This window comes from Culex quinquefasciatus, chromosome 1 (genome assembly GCF_015732765.1).
Source record: "Culex quinquefasciatus strain JHB chromosome 1, VPISU_Cqui_1.0_pri_paternal, whole genome shotgun sequence".
Classification (NCBI taxonomy): Eukaryota; Metazoa; Arthropoda; class Insecta; order Diptera; family Culicidae; genus Culex; species Culex quinquefasciatus.
The window spans coordinates 127,409,616-127,426,220 of NC_051861.1; the positions used below are offsets into that span (position 1 = coordinate 127,409,616).

At 35.0% G+C, this 16,605-nt stretch overlaps 1 protein-coding gene across 1 annotated transcript in view; it reads left to right on the forward strand.

Annotated features, from left to right (window-relative positions):
* The first annotated feature begins 3,581 nt into the window (after positions 1-3,581).
* Positions 3,582-16,605, forward strand: part of LOC6047968 (gamma-aminobutyric acid receptor subunit beta-like) — a 64,092-nt gene continuing 51,068 nt past the window's right edge. The window contains exon 1 of the mRNA XM_038266805.1: positions 3,582-4,184. The gene's annotated coding sequence lies outside the window, so the exon portion shown is untranslated. The remainder of the gene's footprint in view (positions 4,185-16,605) is intronic.

Here is a 16,605-nt window from a genome sequence, read left to right on the forward strand (position 1 = left end):
GTGCCGTTATGATTAGGTGGCCGTTGTTCGCAAACTCTTGGGCTTGGAACTTTTTTGCGACGACGACGACGACGACGACGACGAAAGAAGGATCTGAAGGAGGAACCCTTTCGCCGGATGATGGATTGGCCACGCTGGGTGGGGGTGGATGCTGCTTCGGGTGGAGATTCTTCTTCGAGAGTGGCGGTTTTTGTAACACACGTGGTTGAAGCCGAAGTCAGTGGAAGAGAGCGAGAAATTCTGTTGTGAGAGAGAAGATTCTCTTGTCATTTATTTTTTTTTTGAATTTTGGTGACAATTTTGACAATTTTGACAATTTTGACAATTTTGACAATTTTGACAATTTTGACAATCTTGACAATTTTGACAATTTTGACAATTTTGACAATTTTGACAACCTTGACAATTTTGACAATTTTGACAATTTTGACAATCTTGACAATTTTGACAATTTTGACAATTTTGACAATTTTGTCAATTTTGACAATTTTGACAATTTTGACAATTTTGACAATTTTGACAATCTTGACAATTTTGACAATTTTGACAATTTTGACAATCTTGACAATCTTGACAATTTTGACAATTTTGACAATTTTGACAATTTTGACAATTTTGACAATTTTGACAATTTTGACAATTTTGACAATGTTGACAAGATCGGGACTGGCAACACCAGCCAGCAACAGTCAACTGTTCGGAGCTCTTCAGACTTTTCGATTTTTTCGCCGTAATTTACCGTGATAACCCGCGAGTTTGCTGCTCCAGCATGCCAAGGGCCAGCCGTGGCCGAGGCAGTTCGAGTGCGGCCTCGAAAAACCCGCGAAGTTCATCTACCGGCAGAGTGCAGAAAGGTAAACACACCAACGCCGCATCGACCGCCATCGCGCACGGGAGCGTGCCCAGTGACGTCACCGATCCATCGTTTTTACACGTGTCATACCGCCCACGTGAGTCCCCAGTACGGACGAGACAATCGACCCGGGCATCCGGAAGCACTTCCGGCCAGCAGCAGCAGCAGCAGTCCACCAGCACTACGACAACAACCACTTCCAACGTTCCCACCAGCAACGAATTTGAGATGCTGAGTGGAGAAGAAAACAACACCGCCAGTGACAGCAGCAGTGCTAGCGACGATGATGACGATGATGAACTTGCGCGCAAGCAAGAAAAGAAGAAAAAATGCAACTCTCCGAAGGAACGACGTCCACCTCCAATTTTTGTTTTGGAAACGTTGGCAGACGATATTGACGAGTTGCTTGAGGGACTCCAATATTGTCTGAAAATTAGTAAAACTTCTGTGCAAGTTATTACGCACAATAAACAGAATTTCGACCTGGTGGTGAAGAAGTTGAAGTTGCGAAACTTCAAATTCTTCACATTTGACCCTGCAGAGAAGGTCCCAGTGAAGATCGTCCTTCAGGGATATCCGGACCGCCCGATCTCCGACCTGGAAGAACACCTGACGGGCGTCAAGGTTAAGCCTCGAGAAATAAAGGTGCTCTCAAAATCAACTACGGTGACAGGTATGTACACCTTGTACCTCCTGTACTTCGATCGTGGGTCCGTCAAAATCCAGGACCTACGGCGGATCAAAGCACTGGACGGCTTCTTTGTGACGTGGCGATTCTACACGAAGAATCCGGCCGACGCAGCGCAATGCCACCGCTGTCAGAAATTCGGACACGGTTCTAGAAAATGTAATCTTCCACCCCGGTGCGTAAAGTGCGGTGAGACCCACTTCACCGAAAGGTGCAATCTTCCGCGGAAAGACCAGCTGGGGGAAAACGCCCAGCAGCACAAAGCGCGCGTCAAGTGCGCGAACTGTGGTGGAAACCACACGGCGAATTTCCGTGGCTGTGCCGCGCGGAAAAAGTACCTCGAGGAGCAGGACAAGAAGAAGAAAGCGCCAGCGTCCCGCCAACCTCCAAAGACTTCGAGCACGAACGCTGCAGCAGCTGGCGGCGGAGCGGTTCCATCGACCAACCCAGCGTTCCCTCCCGGTTGGGGAGGTTCGTACGCTAGAGTAGCCGCTTCTGGGAGCGGTACTTCACCGGGACAAGCAGACGTTACCGGAGATGACCTCTTCACGCTTCCCGAGTTTTTCGCTCTTGCTGGAGAGATGCTCACGCGCTTTCGTGCCTGCCGGAACAAGGCAGAACAATTCCAAGCTCTTAGTGAGCTGATGATGAAGTACATCTACAACGGATAAGCTGCCGTGTGCAGCGAAGTTTTTCGACGTCAAAAGACAAAACAAACTGTGATCTAGTTTTAAGCTTTTCTATTTCTATCCTTTTCCTTACCAAATTTCGAAGGTTTTTTTAAAATAATTTTTCCTTCTGTTGACAAATCCATTGTTAGAATATCCAATTGCATCAAAATGAACTAAAGTACAAATCATAGTTGAAAGGTACTCCAAAACTCTATTAGGTTATAAGAATTACGAAATTGTGAATTGATTATTTACTAATAAAAACTAATTGAATTGAATTGAATAAAGACAATGTTGACAATTTTGACAATTTTGACAATTTTGACAATTTTGACAATTTTGACAGTTTTGACAATTTTGACAATTTGACAATTTTGACAATTTTGACAATTTTGACAATTTTGACAATTTTGACAATTTTGACAATTTTGACAATTTTGACAATTTTGACAATTTTGACAATTTTGACAATTTTGACAATTTTGACAATTTTGACAATTTTGACAATTTTGACAATTTTGACAATTTTGACAATTTTGACAATTTTGACAATTTTGACAATTTTGACAATTTTGACAATTTTGACAATTTTGACAATTTTGACAATTTTGACAATTTTGACAATTTTGACAATTTTGACAATTTTGACAATTTTGACAATTTTGACAATTTTGACAATTTTGACAATTTTGACAATTTTGACAATTTTGACAATTTTGACAATTTTGACAATTTTGACAATTTTGACAATTTTGACAATTTTGACAATTTTGACAATTTTGACAATTTTGACAATTTTGACAATTTTGACAATTTTGACAATTTTGACAATTTTGACAATTTTGACAATTTTGACAATTTTGACAATTTTGACAATTTTGACAATTTTGACAATTTTGACTGTTTAATGTTTAATGTTTAATGTTGAATGTTTAATGTTTAATGTTTAATGTTTAATGTTTAATGTTTAATGTTTAATGTTTAATGTTTAATGTTTAATGTTTAATGTTTAATGTTTAATGTTTAATGTTTAATGTTTAATGTTTAATGTTTAATGTTTAATGTTTAATGTTTAATGTTTAATGTTTAATGTTTAATGTTTAATGTTTAATGTTTAATGTTTAATGTTTAGTGTTTAATGTTTCAAAATTCCAGCACTGACTCAATTTCTCTCTCGAAAATCTTCAACGGCCGCGCCAAATTGTCTTCCGCGTGCCAACCCCTTTCTCTCTCACGAAAATTTCTCTCTTTTCAATTCTCGGCTCACTTCGGCTTGATCAAGAACACGAACGTCCACCGTCGGATGCTGCCACCGAGGAGGAGTCCTGTTTCATTGCTTGTGGTCCATCAGTCAATCAGTTTGCCGTGGAGAGTCCTTCTGGAAATAAGGGCTGGTCGCGTTGCTGGAGCTTCTTTCTTTTCTGGGGCCACGTGGGTGGGGAGTGTTCCGCTTTTCGAAGCACGTGTGAAGAAGAAGAAAAAGTGCAGTTGCAGTTCTTAAGAGGGACGAATATCGAGGGCAATGGACAAGGACAACGCGGGCCAAGGGTTAGTGGATTAAGGTGGAGAGGAGGGGAAAAAACTTGAACGGAATGTGATAAATGCCAACTAAACGAACGATGGTCGTGGAGTAGGAGTTGGGGAGAACGGGGAAGATTCTCAAGCTCATAGTTCAACCCCCGAGAATCACGGCCGGCGTGACACAGTGATCGTGAGTGTGAGTGTGTGAATGTGTGTGACATATAGAGGAAGTGCAGTGGAGAAAAGTGCAAAAGTACACGTAACGATGTGCACATAATTTTACATGTGTTGTGGTTATTGTACTAGTTGTTGTTGTTGTTGTTGCTGTTGATGTCGTCAAAGTTGTGGTTTAGCTGATGTTTAGTAGGGAATTTAGATGAATGATTTTACTGGTAGGTTTGAGTCACTGGGGACGTGGCGATTTCTGAGAAACGGCAATATTGTAAACGAGGTAAGTAATAGGTTGTAAATGCCTTGTAAATTACTAACAAAACTTTTAACGTTAATTAATTTAAACAAAATGGAAAGGTAATAAAGGTTTCCGTCAATTTAGTGTCTCGGGTAAAGTTGTAGGTTAAGGACTATTTGAAAGAAATGGTTTGAAGTGAATACTCTTTGGATATTTTCCTTGTAAAAAACATGATATTTAGCGGCCAAAATCTATTTTGATATTTTTTTTAATATATTTTATATTTTTTATTTTCTTTTTTTTTTTGATATTACAATTACAATATATTTTTTCAGAATTTTTGAACATTTCCGACAATTTTGAAGGCTAAATTTTACCATTTTAATAGGCCATGTTTCAGCAACTAATTGTCTAATAAGCAATTTAAAAAAATAAAATTGTAGACAGTTTTCGGATCGATAAAAAATATTTTCGAGCATTCTTTTTCCGACGAAACAGCCTTTTTCCTTTACCAAAAATAAAAGAAAAAAAAATTACAAAAATTGTTGAAAACTTCTACTTTCAATACTGAAAAGTAATTCTTTTCAACATTGTTTTGATTGGATCGATGGATTGACTAAATACATAGACATTTGACTTACAATTCCATTTAAAGGGTGTTTTTAGGAATTGCAAAAAAAAAAGTTGTATGGAACTTGGCTTTATCAGCACTCATCGTAAAACCAAGTAAAACTGAAAAACTCAGTATTTTGTAAAATTTCAAAAAAATAAAGGTTGATCTCTATAAATGATCTAGGATTTAAATTTAAATTGTTGCATATGATCGGTTCTCCAGATTTTCAAATTATTTTGCGATTTTTAAATTTGTATTTTTTTTTATTTGGATGAATTGCATCATTAGGTTTTCTGTACAAGTCTCCAAATAATTTTGCGGGCTTGTCATACGAAATTGGTACGTAAATATATGAAAATATTTATGTTGAAATGTGATTTTCTGATCGATTTGGTGTCTTCGGCAAAGTTGTAGATTGAATTTTAAAAATCGCACTGCACGGACCGGTGGCTGGAGTACAGGCCACCGGAAGATCCGGATTTTTGGAAAAAGTGTCAGATTTATCCAATTGTGAACTGATAAGCTTTCTTCTACCATGAATAGGCATGCAAAACAATCCTAGAATAATATTAAATACCATGTGACCCATCGGAACCGGTTCCACCGATCTCCGGTGGCCACATCCGGAACCGCATTAGGAAACAGCGTAAACTAGTCATGCGACGTGTCAAACTTCTTGATTTTGGATGAAGAGTATCCTTAAAATGTATTTTTGCCTCCGGTGACCGGTTCCCAGGTTCTCCGGTGGCCACATCCGAAGATCATATTTGGCAAATTCCTGAAACCACTCTTGCGACATATCAAACTTCATGTTTTTAAAAGAGGAGTGTATAACTCATGTCCCCATCCAAAATCAAGAAGTTTGATACGTCGCATGACTGGTTAACAATGTTTCCTAATGCGGTTCCGGATGTGGCCACCGGAGATCGGTGGAACCGGTTCCGATGGGTCACATGGTATTTAATATTATTTAATTTAAAAAAAGTGGTTTTTGCGAAAAATGACGAAAATTGCCATTTTTTGAACCACCCTAGCACGATGTAGGTCACCCTAATGGCTAAACAAAAAAAATACGGGTCTAATTATTTTGGCCAAGGAACCCCAGAAAAAAAATTAGCCCGATCGGAAAACTTTTTTTTCGGTTTAGGCTATTTTCAAATGAAATTGCTGAACATGAAAACGGCTCACGATATAAAATTTTATGCTTAGATTTTTTTTGATTGCAAACTCGATTTATTATCTAAAAATTAAGTCAAAAAAGTTATTTAAACTTTTTATAAATTTTCAAAAATTATGATTTTTTTTTTCGAAAAAAATGCAAAATTTTAATGAATTTTGAGCAACATAGCTCGAAATATGCAATTCAATACGCAAATTATTTTTTGAAGAATTGCTCCGTTTAGTTCCCCCTTTTCATTTTGTTATTATGTTGCTCTTTTTCTATGAGATTAATCTGTTGTAGTTGCTTCAATTTATTTGATATCGAATAGCTAATTTTATTTTAATTTTTTGTGGTTTGTCGAGGTTATGATTTTTGGATACATAATTTATTCAATATTCCATGATTTCCAGAAGCCAGTTTTGATAACATGGAAACCCAATTCAGAAAAGCATCACAAGTCAACGGTTTTTAATTCGAACGTAAGCAGGGCTCATCTCCTCCCATTATAATATATGAAATGTTGCTCCTGGTCCCATCACATCTCATCATATTGCTCTCTGTATGAGAGTTGGTTGAGGGTGGGCAAACAAGTCATGTCACGATGCACCTGCTCGTGATGCAATCTTTTCTTTCCGATGACGAGGACGACGACATCCCGTGACCGTGTAATTGAATTTTTCGGCAAAAGCTGATTTGACTGACATATTTCTCGTGTGGAATTAAGAAAAGAAGAAAATCTGTTTCTCTGGTGCATCCTCCTGACTGACTGACTGACGATAGATATAATCGTATTATTTTTTTTGTATGAGGGTAATGTATATTTTCTGCATTTGACTGTACAATACCGAAAAAAACAAGAATTTCGAGTTATTGAAAAAGCAATTTCCTCAACATCGTGGATTCTCAGGTCCTGCTCCATCAGAAAGCGTATTTAACTGTGTAATTCGTCCCGAGGCACTGAGCATTCATTCAAGAAGCATACACACAAAATCACACACACATTGCCCACATGTTTAGCGTGTTCGCAGCGTGTGGTATTGGTTTGATGTGAGCTAAATGGGAGGAATTTTAAATTCCATTCTGGCACACACTCGCAACTCGCAAGCCAAACCACCGCAGACAGGTATTTGTGGGTGAATTTCAAGCTTGCACTGGTGAAAAAAATCAGACACACACACAAAAACTCACAAAACCACACAAAACCACACAAAACCACACAAAATCACACAAAGTCACACACTCACAACCAGGAGTTGTTGCTATTGCGAGTGGAATGCCTTCTATGCAGTGTACAAAAGAAGAGCATGGTCCTTAACATTACTCGACGCACCCCACTCTGACACAAACCTGCCAGCATGCCACAGTAAAGTGCCCTCGGGGGTGCGAGGAAGATATTTTCCGTCCGGTTTCATTGCAAGAGCAGCTGGGAAGAAAGAATTTAAGCATTTTGGCAGCTCCCGCAGGGCTAATCGATTTACAGGTGGGTTTAGGATGAAGTCTGAAGAAGTTTTTTATGATAATAGAAAAAAAAAATTAAAACAAAAAAAGTTCGAAAATTGTACCAGATTTCAGAAAATAAATTAAAAATATTAAAAAAAGACAAACTTAATTTTAATTATGTCAAGTTGCATCCCTCATTTACCCCCACCACCCCACTTTTCCACCTCCAAAGTTCCGAGCTAGTTATCGGTCTAAGATTGAAAGCGTTCCCTTGTTGACTTGGCCGCACACTATACTGACTGACTTGCTCGGATGCTCTTTTTGTAGCTCACTTTTTTTTTCTTTGTTTGCCCTGCACTTGTCCCCATTTTCTAACCCTCAAACGGGCCCTGGATTTCCAAAGTAAGTGCCCCGCGCGTATTAGCTCAAACATTGCTCGTTCATCTTCGGTGGAAGAATCGTCTGCGCGTTTTTTTTGTTTCTGAGATTACGGCTTGAAATTTGTGGAAAAAGCTTCCAATTTGAAACTTTCTATTTGGTTTAGATTGTAAGAATTCGTAGAACATTAGTTTATCGGTGTTTTGGTTTATAAGCTTTTGAATGAAAGCTTACAAATTTGAGCTTAGAACTTTATTAAGCTTTTCACGCTTGGCTTAAAGTTTTTTAACGAAAGCTTCCAACACTGAGCTTTTAGTCAAAAAATTTGACATCTTCGTCATGTTTTGATGTTATGAGCACGAAACTTCGAAATTGGTGGTAAAATCTTCGAATTTGAACAATTAAATTTTGTTTTGTGCTATTAGAGCAGGGGTGCCCAACCTTTTGGACCTGCGGGCCAGATCTGATTGTTCTGAAACAGTGGCGGGCCGGAACTAATATTTAAAAAAAAGTTGAAAAAGTAAACACATTTTTTATGATTGGGTTCGTTTAAAGTAAAAATAAAAGAAATAGTGTAGTTAATAAGATTCATATATTTTGATGTATTATAATTATTGTTTGTTTAAAATTGTATAGTTATTGTTTTTGACGATTGCAATGAAATACCTGGATATATTTTTTTATGTAAAAATCATTCAAATTTCAATAGTCGTTGCATTTTTTTAAGTTTGATTTCTTCAACACTACAATATGAAAAAATCAATGAGACGTAATGAAATTTATTCAAACGAAACTAGGATTCGAATATCCTTACTAAAAAAAAAAACAATATTTGCGTTGTTGTACACCTTTATTAAAATATTTTAAAATGATTTTAATCATCCATCAAATTTAAACAGTGTAAAAAATATATATTAAATCATTTTAAATTTGTTATTCTTCGAAATTCAAAGTTTATGAAAAATATATTCTTGCTCCCTGATTTAATGACTCATTTTGACACATTTTTTTAATATTTTTTGAAATATTTGAAGCGATCTATTTTCAGTTTGAATAATTTGCTTTTTTAAGCTTTTTTCAAACTGAAAAGTTGTTCTGTAAAAATACGTTAGTTTTTGCTTACTTATTTATCTAAAAAAATATATAAAATAGAAAAAAAATCAATTTGACGAAAACATGGTTAAAACTAAGGAAATTTAATTTAGTGTCTTTTTGTACATTTTTAGACAAAATTCTATGTTTGTTCATAAATTTATCAATTTTACGAAATAGATAATTTTGTTTTCACCAGTTTCCAGTTTGAAAATATCAGTATAGAAATTTTAAGAATTTAATTCGAACATGAAGAATGTTGTTATAATGTGTTGAAATTTGATCTAAAGCTATTTTTTTTTCAATTCAGACAATCAATTTATATACTTAATATTTCAAGGTCCGGTCATGCATTATTTTACTTTTTGATTGAAGCTTTCTAGTGAAAGCTTTAAAATTTGAATTTTTTGTTAAAATTTTATCATAATAATCATGTTTAGATGTTATAAGCTAGAAGTTTAGAAAGTAGTAGTAAAAGATTCTTAATTGTTCATTTGAATTTTGTCTGAGCTTTCAGAGCTTTTGGTGAAGCATTAAGTTTTTGAATGAAAGCTTGCAAGTTTGAGATTGGAGCTTTTAAATTTGTGCTTAAAGCTTCGAATTCGTAGAGCTTTCGAACGTTTTTGACGTTTTGATTAAAGCTTTTTAGTTAAAGCTTCTAACTTTGAGCTTTTAGTTAAAATTGTATCATCTTTGTCAAGTTCAGGTTTGATGCTTAGGATTTCAAGTTAGAGTTTGTAAGCTTTCAAGTTAGAGCTTTCAGTTTCAATTGTTCAATCGTCACCAAGTTCAAGTCAGATGTATGGGAAAAATTTGCGTTGAGCTTGAAGATTTGAAATTTTGGTTGAAAGCTGTAAGATTAATAAGAAGTTATTGACGTTTTGAAAAAGATTTTTTTAATTCACTGGCGCTGATAAAAAAACTATCAGTGAAAAATCATAATTAATTAGAGGGAAGTGATTAAAAAGCATTTAAAACAAGCTTTCCAATGACAGCTTTCAATTTAGAGATTTCAATCAAAATTTCATCATCTTTTAAGTTCAGATTAGATTCTCTAATAAGATTGTTATGAGTTTGAAGCTTCAAATTTAAACTTTCCACCTTGGGTTGAGCTTTTACAGCCACACAAAAGCTAACAGAACAACATTATAAACATTACATTATTGGTGTTTTCCCTGAAGCTTTTGAATGAAGCTTGAGATTTTAGGTCAAGTTGTGTGTGGGAAAGTGATGTTTTGAGCTTGAAATCGAAATTCTTTAAATTTTGTCGTTTTGCCAAAAAAAAAAAGCTAACAATTTTTTATTGTTGTTTTGATTCGAGCTGTTGAGTAAAAGCTTCCAAGTTTAAGCTTTCAGCTCAAGTTGTGTATGGGAAAAGTTAGTTTTGAGCTTGAAGCTTAAAAATTTTTTTTTGAATTTGAATCTTAGAGCTTTCGCTCTTTTTTGGATCTTTTAACCCTCTACAACCTAACCCCGCCTTTAGATGGGCTTCGATCTAAAAAATCGCCAAAAATAAATTTTCCAACCGATTTTTGATCTTTAAAAAGCATTGGAAAGAAAAACTCTTAAAATTTTGAAAATTTCAGAGTTGGAATTTTAACTTGTTTTATGTGACTTTGCCAATGTTTTTAAAAATGTCATTTTTTTAGGGGTCAACTTTGGCTGTGTTTTTTACTAACATTTCCTATATTTTCAGTAAAAAGAAGTATGCAGTAATTTTTGTAGTGCCCCAGACTATGCCTCTACGCATTTTTTTTTGCAATTTAAATGTTGATTGTGCCATTCTAAAATTGAAAAAGTTACTGTAAAAACGTGAAAAAATTAGATAGGCAAAATGTAATTATATTAGGTGGTAGAATAGGCCAAATACTACCAAAAACAAACATAAACTGAACAAGATAAATGAAAATTAAAATACTAAAAATAAAACAAGAAAAACATAAAACAAGAGAAGTAAAGTTTTTCGTAGAACAAAAGTTGCTCAAAATGACCTACTAAATACGGGAAAAATAAATATTTTCGAAAAAAAAATTTGGGCGGTAGAGGGTTAAATGAAAGCTTCCAACTTTTAGCATTTTGTCATTTATTTGTTGTTATTAGCTTTAAGCTTCGAAACTAGTGGTAAAAACTTCGATTTTGAAACTTTGTGTTTGGGCTTTTAGAGCTTTAAACCATCTATTTGTTGGTGTTTTGTTTCAAGCTTTTGAATTTAAGCTTTGAGCTACGATTTTGCGCGGGGAAATTTAGTTTTGAGTATGAAGCTTTGAAATTTGAACTACATGATTCGTTTTTCAAACCACGAACTTTGGAAAGTTTTTGACGTTTTGTTCATAGCTTTTTTATGAAAGCTTCCAACTATGACTTTCTAGTCAAAATTATTTAATTTTAGTTATGTGTCGACCACATGCACACGAAAAGTTTGTTTTGAGCTTAAATCTATGGGTTGAGCTTTTGGTGTAGAACTTTTAAAGTTGGGCTTTTAGAGCAGAGCTTTTATGTTTCGTGCTTTAAAGCTTCTTGTTGTAAGCTTATAGTTGTAATTGTCTGCTTGTCTCATTTTGTCTGCTTTCAAGTTTTCAATAATTCGTTTCAGTTAGAATTTCCAGCTTAATTACTAAATTTTCTCAGTGCATATTGGCCAGTTAAGTCCAAGGATCAGCGTCCAGCTGCTACAGCGATGCTGAGTGACGAAGTCAGTGCTATTTTCAGCTTCATAGGTTCGTAGCAAAGTGAAAGAAGAAGGAGAGGATTCCAGAGCGTCACTGTGTATGTGTGTTTACTAAATGCTTTTGTAATGTACTCCCAACTGCTGCTGCTGCTGCTGCTGCATCTGGTCGAGCAGAAAGGATAATGACAACATTGGACGGGGCAGCTCAGCTCAGCTGATGTTGACGCTCGTTCAGTCATCTACGAAACACAAACTCACACACAAGTGCTAAATCTCGGGCATTTCCGTGTGTCAAACTCAAAGAAAAGGGGATTTTCTCCCGAGGAGCATAAAAGGATGCCAAGTTCATATCGCGCAACTATTTGAAATATTTCCCTGGGGAGTTCCCCCTTCCCCACGCCGACATTGTAAGACGCTTTATTGTGGTCACAAAATGCGCCACCAGAGGGTCAAATTGTGCCCTCGAGGGTTCACTATATTTGAACAAACAGGAGGAGAATAAGACAGGAATATCAAGTAGGTGAAATTGCACTTTTGCACAATGGGGCGGTCGAAGTGTGTTTGTGTGATGTGGGAACCGGAAAGGATAACGGATTTTCCAAGAAAGGGAACCGACCTGTCGGCTATTTGTGGCCAGAATGAGGTCGCCAATGGCTGTTTCTTGTGTGGATGGGAGTGATACAATAGTTGGATACTTAATTTTGGCTCATGGTGTTTCGATTTTTCTAAACTACAATCTTTTTAAATTCGACCAAATTGGCTTTTTCAGAAACCTCTGGGACTCAATTGGCAGATTGACAGAGAATACTTACATGATCAATAAGCTGCATTTGGAACACGAACACTTACCTTCCATGAATTTGTTGTATATTAAAACGTTAACATAGAAAGGATTTGATGTCTGAAGTCCGCAATAGAAGAGCTGAATCCAAGTGCCGAAAATGAAAAATTCTAGATTACTTTTTCAAAAGTAAGCGAGAATTGATATTGCAAGCTATTAAATCAACATAGTACAGTTGTTTTCAAAAATCCTTGTTTAAAAAAGAAAATTTTGCGAAAGAACTTTTTGCGGAACTTTACATTGGAATTTGACCAAAATTCTGAATATCTTAAACAGGTTCATTCATGCTAAAAATGGTTATCAACGCAGGAAAATGCTTTTAAACTTGTTTTCAGTTATTTGGAAGTCTATTTCCATTGTAATTTTGATGTTTCGGGCCGATTTAGAAGGGATTTTTGAAAAATATTTGGCCTTAAAATATCTCAAAATGACATCTTTTGCTTTGACAGTCGAACTAAGCATGTTTGGACAAATAAAAAACTTTGATTGAATTTGAGGGATTCTTTGCAAAAATTAATCGTTGCACAGACAACAAAAAAATATTTTTTCATTAAAAATGAAATATTTTGAAAACTAATGATTGTAAAACAACGTCTATTCAAATGTTTACTTTATTTAAGTAATAGTAGTTTATGCAACAAGTTGCAAAAGAGGGTTTTTTTCGGCACGAGTCGTACATTTATCCAACGAGGTTCACTGAGTTGAATCAATACGACGAGTACTGAAAAAATCAAGTTTTGCAACGAGTTCCATACAACATTTTTTGTGCAATTCCGAAAAACACCCATTGCGTGAAATTTTAAGTCAATTTTTCATGTATTTTGTCAATAAATCGTTTGAATAAAAAAAAAAGTTGAAATGTGTTACTTTTCAAAACAAGTGCTAAAAAGTTCAACTTTTCAGCACCCATTTCAGTGCTGTAAAGTAGAACTTTTCAGCATTTATTTTGAAAAGTGTTGCTATTTGATTATGTTATTTTTGGTACAGAAAAGTAGGCTATTTCGTCGTTCAAGAATGACAGGAAAAGTAAATAGTTTCACAACGGAATTGCAAAAAAATGAATTTGAAACTGTTTTGTACACCGTTTTTGAGTAATAGACAATTTAAAGTTTTATTTAAAGAAAAAATCTGTTTTTTTGTTTTCTGAGGTGTATATGAGAGTACATTTCTTAAAATATATTGTAAAACAGCTGAGAAAAGTCCTAGAATTTTTTTTCTAAGAATCTTCGAGGATTGTAACACAAAAAAATGTTAAAATTATGTTTTTTTATGTGTCACCAAAATTGTCACCACTTTATTTTAAATGCCTAATGGTCTGATTTTAATTGTCAAAGAGGAAATGTTCGTGAAATTTTGTGATGCCTTCGAAAAAAATATTTTGAAATTTTTTACGTCAAGACTAACATTTGAATAGGGTGTCATTAAATGGTTGGTTCATCCTGAATGATTAATTTTTTGACATTTGAAATCGGACCATCAATTTTTGAGATATCTGTATTCCTTTTTAATATTTTTGGCGACACTTTAAAAACACCAGTTTTCCTCTTTTATTTTATTTTTTCGAGTGTCTGGTTTTTAAAATGTTTGTTATTTTAGTAACCAATACTCACACTTTTGCTGAAGACACCAAATCGATCTGCAAATTATTTTCCGAGATATAGATTTTCGATTTCTGAAAATCCCAAATTTTCGTTACGTGATAAAAAAATGTATGCACTATTAAGTTTGCAATACATTTTTAAGATTGCAAGAGAGCAATTCCAGCCCAAAACAGGACTTTTTTTTCGACCCTCTCCGATTTGAATGAAACTTTGTGGACATGTTATCCTAGGCATATATAAGCCATTTTTGTGTATATGGAGCCAGTTACACTCGATAATGACATTTGAGAAGGGCGTATGTGTTTTAAATATTTTTGTATTTCGTAATTTAAATATTGCTGTATCTCGAAGCCGTTGCATCGTATCAAAAAGTGGCCAAAGACAAACTTGTAGGAAATTTGACGGGCTTTCCGAAAAAAATACACTGGAAGAAAAAAACACTCCACTTTTATGAGTTTTTTTGATTTTTAAGTTTAAAAGTCAAACTTTTTTTCGTTCAAAATTTTTGTGAAAATCGCCTAAGATGTTACAAAAAGACTCACGAAAAATGCAGGATGGAGCAACTCACCTAAAAAAATACAAAAATCATTTACTGAAACTGTTTTTTTTTTAAAGTGCTCTAAACGTTAAAATTTTCAAAAGCCAAATACGAGAATCGATTCTCCAGACAATTTTACATAAAAGTCTCCATATTGACCATTGTCCTAAGTCCAATCCTTGTGAAGTTACAGCGGTTTTAAAAATAATAATGTTGAAAAAATAGGGTTTTTGATGGTTTTTGGCAATTTCTATAGGACAGACTTGATTTTTCAGTCTCGGAAATGTTTTTACCGGAAAGCTCGTCCAATTTTCCATAAGTTTGTCTTTGACCACATTTCAATTGGATGTATGGGCTTACAGATATAAGCTAATTACTTTGCTCATAACTGAAAACATAATATTTTCTCAGTGTAGTATAGTAACCTGGATAGTAAATTGTCTTATAACTGTAAGCCCATACATCCAATTGAAATGTGGTCAAAGACAAACTTATGGGAAATTGGACGAGCTTTCCGGTAAAAATATTTTCAAGACTGAAAAATCAAGTCTGTCATATAGAAATTGCCAAAAACCATCAAAAACCCTATTTTTTCAACATTTTTATTTTTAAAACCGCTGTAACTTCACAAGGATTCACTAGCGTGCCCAGCTCTTTGAGGAAGGTGGGGCAATAATATGGAAGTTTTGAAAAATACGTCATTTGTGGACACCCCCTGACCAAATGTAGAACAAATTTCTGAGGATGGTGGGGCAGTTGTCCCATGTTGCCCCACCCTGTGCACGCTAGTGCAAGGATTGGACTTAGGGCAATGGTCAATATGGAATCTTTTATGTAAAATTGTCTGGAGAATCGATTCCCGTATTTGGCTTTTGAAAATTTTGACGTTTAGAGCACTTTTCAAAAAATCAGTTTCAGTAAATGATTTTTGTATTTTTTTAGGTGAGTTGCTCCATCCTGCATTTTTCGTGAGTCTTTTTGTGACATCTTAGGCTATTTTCTAAAAAAAATTGAGCGAAAAAAAATCGTGGGCTCACCTTCAAATTTGACTTTTAAACTGAAAAATAAAAAAAATCATAAAAGTGGAGTGTTTTTTTCTTCCAGTGTATTTTTTTCGGAAAGCCCGTCAAATTTCCTACAAGTTTGTCTTCGACCAATTTTTGATACGATGCAACGGCTTCGAGATACAGCAATATTTAAATTACGAAATACAAAAATATTTAAAACACATACGCCCCTCAAATGTCATTATCGAGTGTAACTGGCTCCATATACACAAAAATGGCTTATATATGCCTAGGATAACATGTCCACAAAGTTTCATTCAAATCGGAGAGGGTCGGGTACAACCGATTCCCTATTTGACATGGAATTGCTCAAGAGTTGAAAATTACCGAATGAATGTTTATGGAAAGTTTATTTGAGACTTTTGTTAATCAAACGTTTTTGAATCTTTTCGAAATCCTGTTAACCCTCGCCCAATTTTCGATATATCATATAAAATTGTCCAAGGAATCCGTTAAAAATATTTTCAGATATAGGCTCTTTGGTCCAGACACCGTCAAAACGGAATAAAAAATCATCGGACCTTTTCAAATGTTTCTTTCATTTGCGCCCAAGACAGCTAAAATCGGTTAAAATGGAGCAAAGTTATGATTTTTTGAAAAAAGTGGTTTTTGTGAAAATCTACGTAAATGACAACCCTAACATGGCGTTGGCCACCCTAATGGCCAAACAAAAAATACAGGTCTAATTATTTCGGCTAGGGAACCTCCAGTAGAATTTGGAGTCAAATCGAAGCACTTTTATTTTTTTCTTTAACTTTCATATGGAACTGCTGTATAAATAGACAAATTGATAAATTGACAAAAAGTACCTACCAATTATTAATTATGTTCACCTAACTTTATATTTTTCGAAGCACAATTATATTTTGAATGACCTCGTGGTCGTACTTTGTGGTCTGGTCTGTTATAAATTGTTCAACTTTCTTTAAAGTCTCTTGTTTGACAGCTCGTTTAAAGGGGACCATTGTTGTCAATCATAAATGTGATGTAGACAAAGTATTATCTCAATTTGGCGTTTACGTCATTTTTTTATTTTAGGGCAAATCAGGTTCCTATTGATTGT